Consider the following 17378-nt stretch of genomic DNA (forward strand, 5'->3'; position numbering starts at 1 on the left):
TTGTTTTATAATACTTTGCCTTTTTAACAATTTGTTGCTATTATATTACCATTTCACTTATAATTAACAAATTCAAATTAAACCTTTCATATTACTGATATTCGTACTTGACAATAATTTAATGCGTGTCATTTAACCATTCACATATGTTTGTAACATGAGTTATATGTATATACAATCACAATTGTCCTTCCTAATTTACATGTTTGAATTCATTTTTACAAAATTTTACTTAACTACATAATACATAAAACTCATGAAATTTATCTGTCATGTATATTACAATGTATATTCGTCAATTTGTTCAAGTTCTAGATTACGTGTTTTAACATATCTGATGATGCCGAAAAGGCGAAAACGTTAATATTTTATACATATTGTAGCAAATAAACATTTGCAAATAGATCAATCTTATGATTGAACTCAAAATATTTTCACTACGCTAAGAAGACGCATTTTATAAACTCCGAACGCCGTGTAGTTGATACAGCATGCTTAAATAACCAACTAAAATAACGATACCGTATTTTAGAACTTGCGCATTTTATTCCCTGTTCATGATACCGGTATCAGTATCAGACATGAGTTGCCATGTGGATTCTTTCCGGGTAGTTAATGGGGCTGGAACATTTCTACGCAGGATAAACGGGACTTGAATGAGTACATTTTAATTGTAGTAGATATTGTATTATAACTGCTTGGTTATGTGAAGGATGTGAAAGACAGACCTTTAGACAATAGAATACATGTTCGCAACTCAACACTACGCAATTAAAATGCATTTCACATGCTGTAATATGACAAAAGTATGCTTATTTTTGTGTAATACTGTACTTCGTACAACTTATAAACAAATTCTGACAAAAAATGTACAGACGCTGTAGCTGCCTGCATTCTGATTGGCTGAATTACGCCCAAGACGCCACTGCCCTCTGGCTGGGCCCGTTTGGAAACGAACCCGGCTTACTTCAGCGGCAGGGCGAGAGGAGAGTGGTCGTGTTCTGTGTTTGAAGCGGTGAGTGATGTCTTTTGTGTAAATCCCGTATTTTAAAATTATTTGCAGACTCATCGGGGATAATATATTGCACTGAATTAAGAAATTGATTAATAAATTATGTTACAGTTATAATCTATAACTTCACAGACTTAATAAACCCAAGGGTGTAGTTTGTATTTAAGGTTTGGAATTAAATTGCGATACGAATTACAGTTCAACTTTCCATGGGCTGTACATTAAATGATCTAGTAGACGGAATTTTATGTTCATAGGTTTTTAAGAATATTCGAAAATTAAAAATTTAATAGGCCTACGAGTTTCAGACGAAATTTGATATATGTAGATACATTACTCGAGTACGTCTATATAATGTAATGTTAATTTCTCCCATGTTCGATTTTATCTTCGAACGCTGAATATAATATTAATTTTCATAAAGCGCTGTTGAAAAAGTGCGACATTTGTGAATACATTATTTTAAAGTAAGTTTCCAGATTAAAATGACTATCTTCTGTGCATATTTTAACAGTGTGGTTCCATATACATACTATTATGCTTTATAGAGAGATTTTTTTTTCGATATGCATTTCGTTGCTATGGTAACTGTGATTCTTGTATAAATAATTGTGGTTCAGAATACAGACGGTAGTAATTTTTACAATAGTTTTGCCTTTACGAGTTCGTATTGGCCTCGTTCAGTGCTATTACGAATAGCATTGAGAATATTTCGAACGTTACATGGATTGACAAATGGACTCTGTTCTGTAAAATCATTTCGTAAACTGGTGAACAAATTTGAGGTTTCTGTATAGTTCCTGATAAAAAGCGATTGGTGATAATACTTGATTTTTTTTGTTTCTAGTTTCTTCTTGTTAGAATAAAACTCCCATTTCTTTAGAAGCAAATTGATGTTTTATTTTTTCAGAATCTAAAATTTGGTAGTCATGACCATTTGAAACTAGGAACTTCAAAATATTAAACTCGTAATAGAAATTACGGGAAAACGGCTGAACGGATTTTAATAAATGACCCCTCATTTTGAAGCTTGGAATCCAAAGTTTTTCGGCAAAATAGTAGTTTTCAGTGAAATATCAATTTTCCTACATCATTCTCCTTTTTTCCAAAATCCATCTTTCGTCAGTTTTGAGAACTAATTTATTGCATTCACGGTCAACTTGATGTTCGCTTCCTTAAGCCATGATCTACAGGATTGCTGACAGAGTTCAGACGGCTCAGATTCTTTCCCATCATAATGCCAATATGTCGATCTTCATTTGTGCAATTTTTTGATAACGTATAAAAATAATGGTAATTTGATAGAGGACGGGCACTTGGTTGAATATAGTATTACCAACTTTTTTTATTTCAGAGTTAAATGTTGGTGATCTTTTAGTGACTTTTACACGTTAGTTCTAGGTTTTTTATACTAGGTGTCGCCGTGATTTTCTTTTAATTTGATTGGTTATAGTTGTCATTTGTTCTAGAATTTTCATTTATTTTGAATGGATAATGACGTTATCAGTTGTACTTGGTTGTTTGAAGTGAGTGGTGTTATGTTGTGTCTGATGGTTAAAGCTACCGAAAGTTTGTCATTTTTTATTTTTGTGATTTTCTTTCGATTTGATTGGTTATAGTTGTAATTTATTCTAGAATGTTCATTAATTTTCAATGGATAATGACGTTGTCAGTTCTTGGTTGTTTGACGTGAGTGATGTTACATTGTAGATTTGTCTGCATTTGTCGAATGCGCATCATCATGCTTACGAAAAGTCACTTTTCAGTGTCAATAATTTATTTTGTAAAAGACAAAGTATATGATTGTCTCGTGACCAGAATATTGTACGAAATGGAAATATAAAAATTGGAGATTTATCCTTCGAAGAGGTAGAAAAATTCAACTATCTTGGAGCAACAGTAACAATTATAAATGACATTCGGGAGGAAATTAAACGCAGAATAAATATGGGAAATGCCTGTTATTATTCGGTTGAGGAGCTCTTATCATCCAGTCTGCTGTCCAAAAATCTGAAAGTTGGAATTTATAAAACAGTTATATTACCGGTTCTTCTGTATGGTTGTGAAACTTGGACTCTCACTCTGAGGAACATAGGTTCAGGGTGTTTGAGAATAAGGTGCTTAGGAAAATATTTGGGGCTAAGAGGGATGAAGTTACAGGAGAATGGAGAAAGTTACACAACACAGAACTGCACGCATTGCATTCTTCACCTGACATAATTAGGAACATTAAATCCAGACGTTTGAGATGGGCAGGGCATGTAGCACGTATGGGCGAATCCAGAAATGCATATAGAGTGTTAGTTGGGAGACCGGAGGGAAAAAGACCTTTAGGGAGGCCGAGGCGTAGATGGGAGGATATTAAAATGGATTTGAGGGATGTGGGGTATGATGATAGAGACTGGATTAATCTTGCACAGGATAGGGACCGCTGGCGCGCTTATGTGAGGGCGGCAATGAACCTTCGGGTTCCTTAAAAGCCATTTGTAAGTAAGTAATAATTTATTTTGTGTGCACAAGGTTGGAATTTTGAAGTAAGAGGGAAAGGAATGAATCCGTGTTCTGAAATCATGTATTAAATTTTGTGACGATTTTGATTTAGTTCTTTCGCTGGTGAATAAGGATTGTGTTGAATGTTGAGGAGAAAACTGTTTTTCTGTGGTTTAAAAGAATTATTTACTGAATTTTCTGTACATGTTAAGGTGTAATAAGTGTTCGAAGAGAATTTCATTTAGTCTAAAGACGTGATTTATGCAAAGTTGACTGTACGGCAAAGTGCTGGTTTAGTTCTGTGTTGCTTACGTGGTTTAAGGTTAGATTGCCTTGAAGCCTGTGCCATTTATACTGGAAGTGAAGAGGTTGTCGATGAAGACGTCAATGAGAATTTAATTTTATTTGATAAGGTGATAAATTATTTTGTTTTGTTTTGTGTTTTAGTGACTTTTGGGGGTAAAGTGCGGACGAAAACTGCCAAAAAAAAGTACTACCAAATATGAAGTTCGAATGCCACGAAACGCCAAAAGAATGAAAGGAAAAAAATGAAATATATTTTCATCTTTTTTTGGAGGGCTTGTTCTTCTTTAAAAAATATTAACATATATTTGATTTTTTATCTTTGATTTTGCAATGTTTGGTGACATTTGGACTCATAGTTGGCAGAACGTTTTTGGTAGTTTTCGTCAGCCGTGTTGGAATTCGCCCGCCTTCTATCAAATTACCAAAATAATTTACAGGTTTGATTCTCTGGTCTGTAGTTTTCCGAGTACAGCTGTGTATTGGATATTAAGAACTATAAAACTTAAGAATGTTTGACGACATTATTACCATTAAAAATGAAATATTATTATAGTTAATGCAACACATAATGCTATACTGTTTATATGAAAGTGAAACCTTTTGGGCTTTATGTAAGTAGACGCAGTGAAAGAATATTTTATATTAGATCTTCATTTCTATAATTTACTGAGTAACGGCTACAGGCCTATATAAACTTATGTTACTGAAAAGTATAAAACTTACGTAAGGTAACAATATTATTAAAAATGAAATACTTTTACAATTATTAATGAAGTGATGTGGATCCTTTTCATATATGTAATGATTCTCTAACTTTCCTTGGTAGTAATTGAGTCATGCTTCCTATTTTAGCTGCGTCTTTAAACTACATCAAAATTAATTTCATATTTCTTTGGTTTAATCGATTAGATTTGTGATCGCTGCCAAGCATATTTTGTTGTAGGGAAAATAGCATGCCATTTCACTTCTTGCTACCGTGATGAGTAAGTTTATTTCCCGCAACCAACAACGAATGAAACACTGAAGTTGCTAACGATTTACGATGGACAATTTTATTTAGGGCGCATATAAGATTCTACAACTTTGACATATCATTCGTCTCATTTTCCACATCTTAGCAATAAATTCCTCACAACAGCCTATATTACAGAAAATACACGAAATAACATTCATTGTTACACAAATTAATCCAGCAGTATTTGATAGATCAGTATTGTCTGGAAGAAGCGCAAAAAATTACAATTCATAAGAAAAGACCAAAAGTATTACTTGTTGATAAAATAAGAGGCCTACAAGACAAGATTTTGTAATCTCTTGATCACCTCAGGAAGATCTTTTAGTGGGGAAAAAGTGATTCTGCCCTCTACATTTCAGGGTAGTTCACGAAACATGCAGCAGCTATACCAAGATGAAGTCTTTTGTTCAAAGCATGACAAACCTTACATTTTCTTAACTTTCACATACAATCCGCAATGACCCGAAATAGCTACTGCATTACTCCCATATGAAAACTCCACTGATCATCCTGACATTGTTACTAGCGATTTCGCATTGAAACTCGAGAACTGAAGACGGATAGGTTCAAGGAAAAGTATTTGGCAAAAAAAAAAAAAAAAAAAAAATTCAGAGGGAGTATGTTTCACTATTATGGAAGCTAATAACTATCAAAATGTCTGGTATTCTTCATTGAAAATAAATCTGAACAATTTTTATTTTAACTTTTTATGGACTTAGTTTGCAGCAATTGCTGCACAAGCCACTAGTATGCATATAATTATAAGTAGGCCTAATTTTATTGTTACGACCAACATAATTGAGCAATCTGAAATAACTATGACAGGTTAGGTACGATACATTAAAAGAATAATTCTAAACAGGATTTTTGTTGGAATGCGAGGGAGGTTTCTTAGTCTTAATCTGTTATTGTCTTCTGCTGTCTAGGAATATCTGTGAAAGAGGAGTTCGACAGGGGACACAAGAATATCGCCATCTTTTCAAGACGAATTCGAGATTGTTTCTTCACTGATACCAGGTGAGCATATCTTTTGATAGTTACAGTACCGTTAGTATTTGCTATTTGGTTGTAAAGTTTTCAGAACTAAAAGCTAAGTTGGGTACCCATGTTACATTTACGTTTCGATATACTTGTCAAAAATGTTAATAGAAGTTCTTCAGTTTCGAATGTTGAATTAATCTCGATAAATTTGAATGTTAAAATTTAAGTATAAAACCCACGCGCATCTGGGGTAACGTACAACTTAAAACAGCTGATTCTTTACATAGTTAAGTTTTATTTGTAATTTCGTTGTAAGAAGAAATCCCTTCCTCACATTTCAGTACGTTTATTTCTTTCTGTGGGGTTAACGTTGAAATCCAGACATTTACAAGAGCATTCAAAAGCAAATTCGCTTTAGAGAAGATTCCGTAACTCGAGTCCCAGGCAGGACGCCTTAGCTCACGACGCCACGGCGCGGGACAATCTATGTTTACATATGTATATTCATTTTTTGACGATATACTGAGTCCGTAGAGGCTACCCTCAATGGGGGGCAGTTTGTAATTAATTAATTATTATTTTTGTTGTTTAGTCAACTGTTTGAAGACATATTTGAACTTCGTAAGTAACACGAATAAGCATCTCATGAGGCAACTAGGCCAGGAGATAATGGGTCCTTTCCCCCCTCCAATGCATACTTCGCCGATCAGCTACATATTCCACTAATCAGACTTCAGATGCATACAAACAATTGTTCTTCAAATGAGATATACTCCCCAGTGCTGTCATGGAGGCCATACGGGGCCATACATTGTGTGGCAACCTACAATTTTTTAATTATTCCTATGGGGAAAAGAAAATTTTGTCTATGGAGCTGTACGGCATATGGGTGCCCAAGTTTTGTATGCGGAGCTCTGTAGGTACAGACCTTAGATCATCTCTTGCTGTTCCTAATGCATTTTGTTTGATATTCATAAACAAAATTGTCCACCTCTGCAGCACTGGAATCGAGAATGATATAAAATAATGGTTGAAGAACAAGAAGTGCTGCAAATACATACTCCAAGATTCATCGAGACAAGTGTGCATCTACGGTGGTGCTACATGGTGTATTCTTTAAATCAAACTTGTACAATTAAAATATAGAGCAAAACAATTTCTTTACTTTCTTCTTCAATATTAAAAAAAATCATTAAATGACAGTCGGAGACATAGAGAGAGGAGAGTAATTTTATATGAAAGGCCTATTTAACCTTCAGTGTTGTTATTTATGACAGACGAAATAAAATTGATAAAATAATTTATAATATTAACAGTTAAGATCTATCGCTCTCCTAAAAAAATCACCTCAGTTGATAGCTTCGTTGCGGGCTAAAGCTGGGAGATGCACTATCACCTTTACTTTTTAACTTCGCTTTAGAATATGCCATTAGGTAAGTTCAGGATAACAGGCAGGGTTTGGAATTGAACGGGTTACATCAGCTTCTTGTCTATGCGGATGACGTGAATATGTTAGGAGAAAATCCACAAACGATTAGGGAAAGCACGGAAATTTTACTTGAAGCAAATAAAGCGATCGGTTTGGAAGTAAATCCCGAAAAGACAAAGTATATGATTATGTCTCGTGACCAGAATATTGTACGAAATGGAAATATAAAAATTGGAGATTTATTCTTCGAAAAGATGGAAAAATTCAAATATCTTGGAGCAACAGTAACATATATAAATGACACTCAGGAGGAAATTAAACGCAGAATAAATATGGGAAATGCTTGTTATTATTCGGTTGAGAAGCTCTTATCATCCAGTCTGCTGTCCAAAAATCTGAAAGTTAGAATTTATAAAAGTTATATTACCGGTTCTTCTGTATGGCTGTGAAACTTGGACTGTGAGAGAGGAACATAGGTTAAGGGTGTTTGAGAATAAGGTGCTTAGGAAAATATTTGGGGCTAAGCGGGATGAAGTTACAGGAGAATGGAGAAAGTTACACAACGCAGAACTGCACGCATTGTATTCTTCACCTGACATAAATAGGAACATTAAATCCAGACGTTTGAGATGGGCAGGGCATGTAGCACGTATGGGCGAATCCAGAAATGCATATAGAGTGTTAGTTGGGAGACTGGAGGGAATAAGATCTTTGGGGAGGCCGAGACGTAGATGGGAGGTTAATATTAAAATGGATTTGAGGGAGGTGGGATATGATGATAGAGACTGGATTAAATTTGCACAGGATAGGGACTGATGGCGGGCTTATGTGAGGGCGGCAATGAACCTTCGGGTTCCTTAAAAGCCAGTAAGTAAGTAATATTAACAGCTAATAAATTAACATGCGAGGTAAACGTTAAACGCTGCAGTTAAGTAAAAAAGAAGATAGAAAGAAACGGACTCCACGAAGCACTGCGTAAAGCATTTAAAAAAATAATACAAAGAATTAGTTACTATTACAGAAAGTTGATAAAATGGTCAATAAAACGTGGAACCTTGAACTGAAGAATATAATGTTTATTTATTTTATAATCTGACTAGCCTCCCATAAAACCATGTTCTCTTTGGTGAAGGGTAATATTATTGATAAATTAAATAATTGGGTAATATAAATCATAGCAATAAATACAAATAAAGTGATTACTGATGAGGTAACAAATCCAAAAAAACACAAATATAGAAATATAGCCTAATGCATATTTCAATATTAATCAAACACTCTAATATAATAATAAATATTATTATTATTATTATTATTATTATTATTATTATTATTATTATTATTATTATCTCATGGATTTTAAAGAATCTAGAGGTTCATTGCCGCCCTCACATAAGCCCGCCATCGGTCCCTATCCAGAGCAATATTAATGCAGTCTCTACATTTATACTCCACCTCCCTCAAATCTATTTTAATATTAACCTCCCATCTACGTCTCGGCCTCCCCAAAGGTCTTATTCCCTCCGGCTTCCCAACTAACACTCTATATGCATTTCTGGATTCGCCCATACCTGCAACATGCCCTGTCCATATCAAATGTTCATCATCATCAGCAGCATTCAAGTATTAGACCTACGCGAGTTGTGTGTATATAAAGGGAAAAGTTGAGACGGTGTCGGGTGAAGTCCCCGGGTAGCTCAGTTGGTTCAACCGGAGGTCCCGGGATCGAAACTCGGCCCCGGAACAATTTTTGCCTTGAAATTATTCAAATCTGCTTTAGAGGAAGCTTTACCTGAAAGACTAGATTTGTATAATACTAATTTCATTACATTATACATACAGTATATGTAAATGTTGAAATGTTTTTACGTGTAGTAAGGATCCCATACACTATCAGTTGCAATTGAGGGGTTTGCCGGAAGAAAGGCGGATAGAACTCTACGCCCTTCTTCGGGAAAACGGTTTAAAATGTAGTGAATAATTATAGTAGCGAAATGTTGTTTTGATTGTACTGTACATACCTGCAGGACAGGGCTGCGTGCGTGATTTAGTCAGTCAGTCTACAAGTAGAGCTGGTGCTGCGCGTTACCGCATACTGTACTGTGTGTGTTTTCTCTTGGTAGAGACTAAGCAAATATATATAGTTCAATTTAGTCAGTCCAGTTGTTTCCTTTGACTGCTTTTTATGTTCATTATTGTCCTTACTTTAAGAGTAAACACACTTATGAAACTCGTAGGTTCAGACGGAAATATTTTATGTTCTATAAAGAGATTTATTACAATATTCAGATTTTTGGGCTTAATGTTATCAGGATTATACAAAGTATAAATTTTATATATTTATGTTCACACAAAATGGAGATCTTTTTCTGTTATATTTAGAGATTTTGCTTTGCGTACTTAATGTCTACTCAGTATATCTGAAATAATGTAAATTACTTTAGAAGTAGATAATAAATGTCATAAACTGTATCTTTGTTTCAATTCCGTATGAAATTTAAATCTGAAATCTACATTAAATCCCATAAGAAAATAATCATATGGATAATGGGCGTATAGATCGAAGTTTTATATGGTACAAATATAAGGAAATTTAATAATATAAATTGCCTAAATGCTATAAAACATTCATTCTTACTCTCTAAGATTTTTAATTTAATGTATAATTTTGTTCACTATCTGTATAACATTTTATTCAGGTGCGTTTTAAAATCTTAGATTGCCTGTATCTCAATTCACCATATTGACGTATACGCCCTTTTTCCGGCAAACCCCTCAATTGATTAGTCGTGACTGTTACGATGAACTGATGGTGTGGAAATTTATCGTTCTGTTTTCCACTGATCGTTATGACTGAGGAACTGAAGGAAAGTCTAGCGATTTATCGACCCGCCTGACTGAACGGAGTGTCTGTCACATTTGAGTCAGATTGTTCTGCTCTTGTCTATTTCTTAAAAATAAAGTAATGTTATTACTTTGGGATATTTTTCTGGTACATTTATGATTTGTCAGAGTGATCTCATGGTCGAAAGATTTTCTTCTGGAATTTATTGACTTGTCATGCACATGAGGTGTTATGGAAAGTGAAATATAGAAATTAAGGTTATGATAGTCTTCTTCTCTTCATTCTTTCGTCTTGAAAAGCATTGTAGAGCCCGGATGTTTACGCATTTATTTAGGTTAAAATAGGCAGGCATATAAGCACTAAAATGAGTGTAATAGGCATTTATTATTCATGGAAACGGACAAAAAATAGGCAAATAATAAACTATCCCATACGGTACTCGCTTTCTTTGGTTACATCACAGTCTACTATATACAGTCGCGAAGCTCAATACGTAGTAAAAATGCAAACATGGGTAGTTGCCCACCACTAGGATCGCTACCATCGCCTCATCGCAGATCTCTCTCCTAGCAGCCGACAAAATATGTTACACTTTCGTTGTCGTGTTCTTTTGGAAAAATTAACACCTTCCTTCCATTATTGAAATATTAAATGCATAAAGTTAATTTATCATTTTAATGAAGTATATTAAATTCCACCATAAACTCGAAGATCCTGCAAGAAATAGGTTAATATTATTTTTGTTTGTGCAAAACGAACTGAAATTTACTATAATCGCTTCACTCATTCAAGATTATAGCGATAATGAACTATGAAACCAATAAATATTAATTTGCATTTCCCTTTACAGCAATAATAATGGACATATGAATTAATGGAGTAACTTACGTGTACCGGTACTTGTAGTGTAGGCTTACGTAGTTAACAAAGTGGGATGAGGTTAAGCAATAATAATCACACCAGAATTGGAAATAAAACGTGATCAATAAATTTTATTGTAACAGAATTTTTCTACGTCTCTAGTAAAGCGACAAATAAAAATAACAACAAAATTAACAGCTCTAATTAAAAACATATCCTTTGAAAAAAAAGTAGGCCTAAGCAATAATAATCCGACCAGAATTGAAAATAAAACGTGATCAATAAATTTCATTAAAACAAACTTAATTTTTCTACGTGTTTAGTAAAATAACACATAAAAATAATAACAAAATTAATAGCTACAATTAAAAATATATCCTCTGAAAAAAAAGTAAACCTAACCTTTATTTCTCTGGAAATTTAGCAGCCTAAGTGACAGAACTTTAACCGGTATCTAATGTCCTTTCGGTTAGACTGAAACATTTCATTGTGAAATTTAAGGATATAATGTATTCTAACAGTCACAAAGAACTTCAAATTAAGAGTTTTGTTTCTGTACAGCATTCTTGTGGAAACCCAGGAACCTTTCTGAATCTTTCGGAAATCGGAAAAAGGATAACTCTGGCCTGTTTCTCTTACTGTTGCTACAATTTATAGCACTACAAACGTCTCCTCCTTGTCCCATATTATTCCAATTACTATATTTTAGCCATTAACATTTTCATTACAACCAATAACGAACATTTCACAAGCATCAATGTGAAATACGCAACGAGCTATCACTCGATAGAAATACGACACAGTCCAAAGTCGACCATGGACAGTCTATTGTTTCTAGTTGCTAACCGCTTGGAGCGCTTTATCACGAGATTTGCAAAAAAACACCAAGCTTCGCGACTGTATATAGTAGACTGTGGTTACATGTTACAACAAGATGCTTTTTTAAGTTGTCAACTGTCATAGTGAGCCGCCTGTCAGAAAACTTTTTTCATGGTGGAAAAAGATCTTTCTACTTCTACTGAAGTGATTGGAGCAAACTTAAATCAAGTTATTTCAGAAGGACTAAGTTATTTCAGAAGGACTGTCTTTATTTTCTTTCAGAGATCGGGAAAAACCGACTGTGTATTATTTCAAAAAGAGGGGTGTGAGAAGGGATTAAAGACTCAAAGTACGCGTGACTTGTGCGTGCAAGCGACAATAGTAGCGGGACCTGGAGACTTGCTTTTAATACTGTACTTCCCTCATCCCTTTTCTTTCGCTGGTAAACTCCGAAGTGACCTGAGCACTGAGGGTTATACTGTTCAAACATATTTGTTAAGTGACATAAAAGATGGAATCGGTAGGGGAGGAAAGTTTACGACTTCTTGGAAACATAAGTAATGCTGAAGAATATGAGGTGAATATATATTTTTAATTTGTACAACCGTTCTTTTTTGTTTTTTTGATATAATTTATATTCGTTTTATTTTAAACGCATTAAAATATAGAAAATGTACACTCTTAGACAAAAAAATGACCGGGCTCGAGATTCTATGTCCGATTCGGAAGACTTCGGGTGTATTCGTCAGAGCATGATACACACGCTGACGAATTTCTTCTGTCGTAAATGTTTCCAACACTCCACTGCCACCACTATGTGATGATTATATAACATGCTTCTTAAAGGGTCATAGTCTCTCTCGCATAGCGTAGTCGGTAGCATTGTGGTCTTGTATCCCAAAGGTTTCCAGTTCGAATCTCACTCTATACTTTGTTTTTTCATTCTCATTTTTTACTTCTTGTATACTGATAATAACCAGTATTGTGAAATATTTAACAGAAAGTTAATATTTACAAAGGGCAAGTTAGATACATAATAGCAATCATTTCCCTTATATCTTGTATTTGAAGAGATTAAACGACAGCTTCTCGGATAGGAATAAACAAACATAATTCTTTTTTTTTTCTATTAAACAAAATAAAGAAATACATCTCGGAGACCAATAAACAAAAATCAAAATAGACAAAAAATTCAATACCGGGTATGTAATCCATCCACATCTATAACCGCCTGCATCCTACGGGGTACACGACCTTGAATCGCCTACACAAGAAGCTAGACTGTTACCATGGAGCTATTACAAAGCAGATATGTAACGACACTATTTATGAGTGTAGCGAATATCTGGAACACATTGGTTTTGTCTTTAACATTATTTATCTCGTTTTTGCAATACTATTAATATTATGATGATGATTATTAATATTATTATTGTTATTATTGTGTTTGTAATACTGTAAATATTATTATTGTTATTATTCTGGTTGTTGCATTATTATTATTATTATTATTATTATTATTATTATTACTATTATTATTACTACTACTACTACTACCACTACCACTACCACCACTACTACTACTACCACTACTACTACTACTACCACTACCACTACTACCACCACCACCACTACTACTACTACTACTACCACTACTACTACTACCACTACTACTACCACTACCACTACTACTACTACTACCACTACCACCACCACTACTACTACCACTACTACTACCACTACTACTACCACTACTACTACTACTACTACTACTACTACTAACACCACTGCTGCTGCTACTACTACTACTACTACTACTACCACTACCACCACTACTACTACCACTACTACTACTACTACTACTACCACTACTACTACCACTACTACCACCACTGCTGCTGTTACTACTACTACTACTACTACCACTACTAACACCACTGCTCCTGCTACTACTACTACTACTACTACTACTACTACTGCCACTACTACTACCACTACCACCACTACTACTACCACTACTACTACTACTACTACTACTACTACTACTACTACTACTACTACTACTACCACCACTACTACCACCACTGCTGCTACTACTACTACTACTACTACCACTACTACTACTACTACCACTACCACCACTACTACTACCACTACCACCACTACTACTACCACTACCACCACTACTACTACCACTACTACTACCACTACTAGCACCACTGCTGCTGCTACTACTACTACTACCACTACTACCACCACTGCTGCTGTTACTACTACTACTACTACTACTACTACTACTACTACTACTACTACTACTACTACTACTACTACTACCACTACTAACACCACTGCTCCTGCTACTACTACTACTACTACTACCACTACTACTACTACTACTACCACTACCACCACTACTACTACCACCACTACTACTACTACTACTACTACTACTACTACTACCACTACTACTACCACTACTACCACCACTGCTGCTGCTACTACTACCACTACCACCACTACTACTACCACTACCTCTACTACTACTACTACTACTACTACTACTACTACTACTACTACTACTGGAGAAGGGAGAAGATCCAAGAACTGATCATCTGTTTTAATTCAAGCGTAATTAGGGAGAAGTCTCCGATATTATTGAATGTTTTTGTTTAATTTTTCAATTAATCCAAACTCCTGTGCACGTTAATAAATGTATTATTTTTTTCTAGCCAGAGAAAAAAAAAACGAAACAAATATATATATATATATATATATATATATATATATATATATATACTTATACGAAGGCTGATACGAACCCGGGTGTTCTGCGTGTGGAGTCAGAGTTTTACCACGGAGCTATGACACACACAGAGTTCAAGCCGTTGTTTGCCGATGTAAGAGTATGTTCTTGGATCTCGCTGGTTTCGTTCTTACTACTCTGATTTTAGTCTAGTGTATCAGGCGCTTGTGGAAGAGTGCCGTATGATGTTGGTGGTGTGAAGGACATCAGACACCGCTTTGTATTTATGGACTTGTAAGAAGTTGAGGCGCAATTGGTGTCTCTTACACAAATGAAGTGTATTTTACACACGTGTTACGTTTCGTATCGCAATTGAACTGTACAATAAAATATCTTTCAAATGATTTCAGGTCGCGATGTGCGGCGGGGGGCGTAGCGGGGCTGTGGTGAGTACTTGTTGGAGTTCTACTGGTTTACGAGTCTCTGCAGATATTAATATGACGTCTCACAACCCCCACAACACACCTCGCTGCGCATTCCAATAGGGATATCCTGAACTAGCACCAACAGATAGCGCACGTGTACTATGAGGAATGCGCTTTGCATGTGCATTTGTTTTTCGGTATATAAACATTGAGGATTGCGTAGTGTATTAGTATATTAAATACTCTTAAAAACAACTAAAAGTGGCAAATTTTTGTTACGTCCCTATAAATGTAAAAACCAGGGAAAGCTTTTTGTCTTCAATCAGGTCCCGAAATATTCTGAATATATGCTTTAAACCTTAAAAAATATAAGTAATAAAATTGGGCCTCGAAAGAGCTAGCTATTAAATAAAAGTAACCACTTCAAGTAAGGAATTGTTGACTATAGTTTCATTTTGGAAGAGGAAAAAGAAAAATTAATAAAAACATATGCAACCTCGACAGCGAGCTATCTTAGCTTAGATTATATGCAGTGGTTGTAGGAGTCTCCGAATTTTACGCCTGCAGTAAACTCTCGATAAACTGGGATGCTTATTATCCAGGACGATCCCTAGTGAAATCCATTTCGTGAATAATGTTTTTAATGTACTGTACTCTAATTATTAAAGCCAGGTTTTAAGTTCAAATTTTCAAAATCTTCCCACACAGTATTCAAAACCTATAAAACACACTACTCATCGTGATACTATTGCGATCATATTATATCATCCTATTAAAAATTGCATTTGATCTTTATGCAACTACAGCAAAAAAATACAAGGAATTCAATCTCGATAGTCCCTTACCTATTAAAAAAACACATTGGTAGCTGCATATCCTGTTTTTAGCATACGGTTCTTAAACACTAATTATTAAAGAGGGCAATATTCACTTTCGACATATTTCCTATTTCTTATTCGTGCATATTGTTCTCAAAGTTCTCGTTTAGCTTCATGAACATTCAATTTACTCGTATCTGTACTCTGCATACTGCAGATTTCCTCACTCATCTCGGGGAATCGCTCAATATTATACAGGTTTACGTTATTATTTATTGTAAATTAAATTAAATTATGACGTAAGAAAATACTGAATTATATTAAATTATACTAGGTTATACAAAATAACTGTAAATATAATTTTGACACGCACAGAAAACCAACCAGCGGGAAAACGTAATCAACTGTAGCATATGACAAAACATAGTCCTACAACATGTTGCGCCGCATGGAACGCTCCTGTCATCTGACGGTAAAACTTCGGATAATATATCCCTATAGCTGACACTATCGGTCTTACTAATAAAAACCCTATATACAGACGTTTAACTGTCTTATACTTACACAATGAGTAGCACGTTTATAAGTCATGTGTAAATTCCTTACTAATAATCACTATATACGTCGTGTATAACAGTATAATTGTTACACAGCTACGTCATAGTTTCGTCATTACTTCGTTACGAAACGTAATAGAATATCTGAGGTTCTCTAGTGCATCCGGTAGAGCGCTCTATTGTGCCGTGTTAAATATCGATAGTTCAACTGGCTCTAATCGATTACCACACTACATTTTGGTCAAAGAGTACAAGCTACAGCAATATTATTCTAATAATTCCATGATCTTTGGTTTGTTCTTCTGTGGTTACGGTTAACCATCATCATACAAGGCCGATGAGTGAGTTGAATACAGCTCGCCGAACTCTGTCTTCAGTATAAAAGAAAACTCTGTCGCCACGCATATGGACGGGAGATTCCGGCAAATTTAAAAATAATGGTCATTTTGATATTCCAAATATTATTCTTTGTACACAAGAAGAACAATGCGGCAGAGAGACCCGTCCTTTTATCTGTTGCAATCCCCTCATCTTCGCTAGTAATCACTTCAAAAATCGAGGAAATCCGTCGCAATTTTCTCTAGCCGATTATCTTCGGTCCCTGAAATATTTGAGTTTCTAATTCCGGAAATAATGGCCTCACCGAGGAACGGGATGCGGCTCTGAATTACCCCTTGATTTACTTCTAACACGATATCATCAAAATGGCATTATGGAACACTTTCTGATTTTCGACAAAAAAAAATGGGAACGGCTTCAACCACTATTCCGCTGACATACTATTCGCCATAACTCCGCAATACGCATAGTTGAAAAAATGCCGATGAGTGCGTTGAATCCTACATCATATATGTAGCAGATGACTCCAGGTTCAAGAGAACCGCCAAAGTCACTCGGACTTATCTCTTACATATATGATCTAGGTTTTAACAGAGCTCGTCGAACCCTATTTTCAGTATGAAAGATAACACTCTATCCCTGCGCGTTTGGACGGGAGATGCCAGAAAAAAAAATGGTCATTTTGACCTTCAAAATTGACATTTTTCTACACAAGATAAACGAAGTGGCTCAGAGGCC

General features: G+C 35.1%; 1 long non-coding RNA gene across 1 annotated transcript; it reads left to right on the top strand.

Annotated features, from left to right (window-relative positions):
• Positions 1 to 979: 979 nt before the first annotated feature.
• Positions 980 to 15018, top strand: LOC138693838 (uncharacterized). Its single transcript, XR_011330532.1, has 3 exons — positions 980 to 1015; positions 5750 to 5840; positions 14912 to 15018. It is a non-coding gene; the product is annotated as an uncharacterized lncRNA (long non-coding RNA).
• The last annotated feature ends 2360 nt before the right edge of the window (positions 15019 to 17378 follow it).

Source organism: Periplaneta americana, unplaced genomic scaffold, assembly GCF_040183065.1.
Source record: "Periplaneta americana isolate PAMFEO1 unplaced genomic scaffold, P.americana_PAMFEO1_priV1 scaffold_23, whole genome shotgun sequence".
Classification (NCBI taxonomy): Eukaryota; Metazoa; Arthropoda; class Insecta; order Blattodea; family Blattidae; genus Periplaneta; species Periplaneta americana.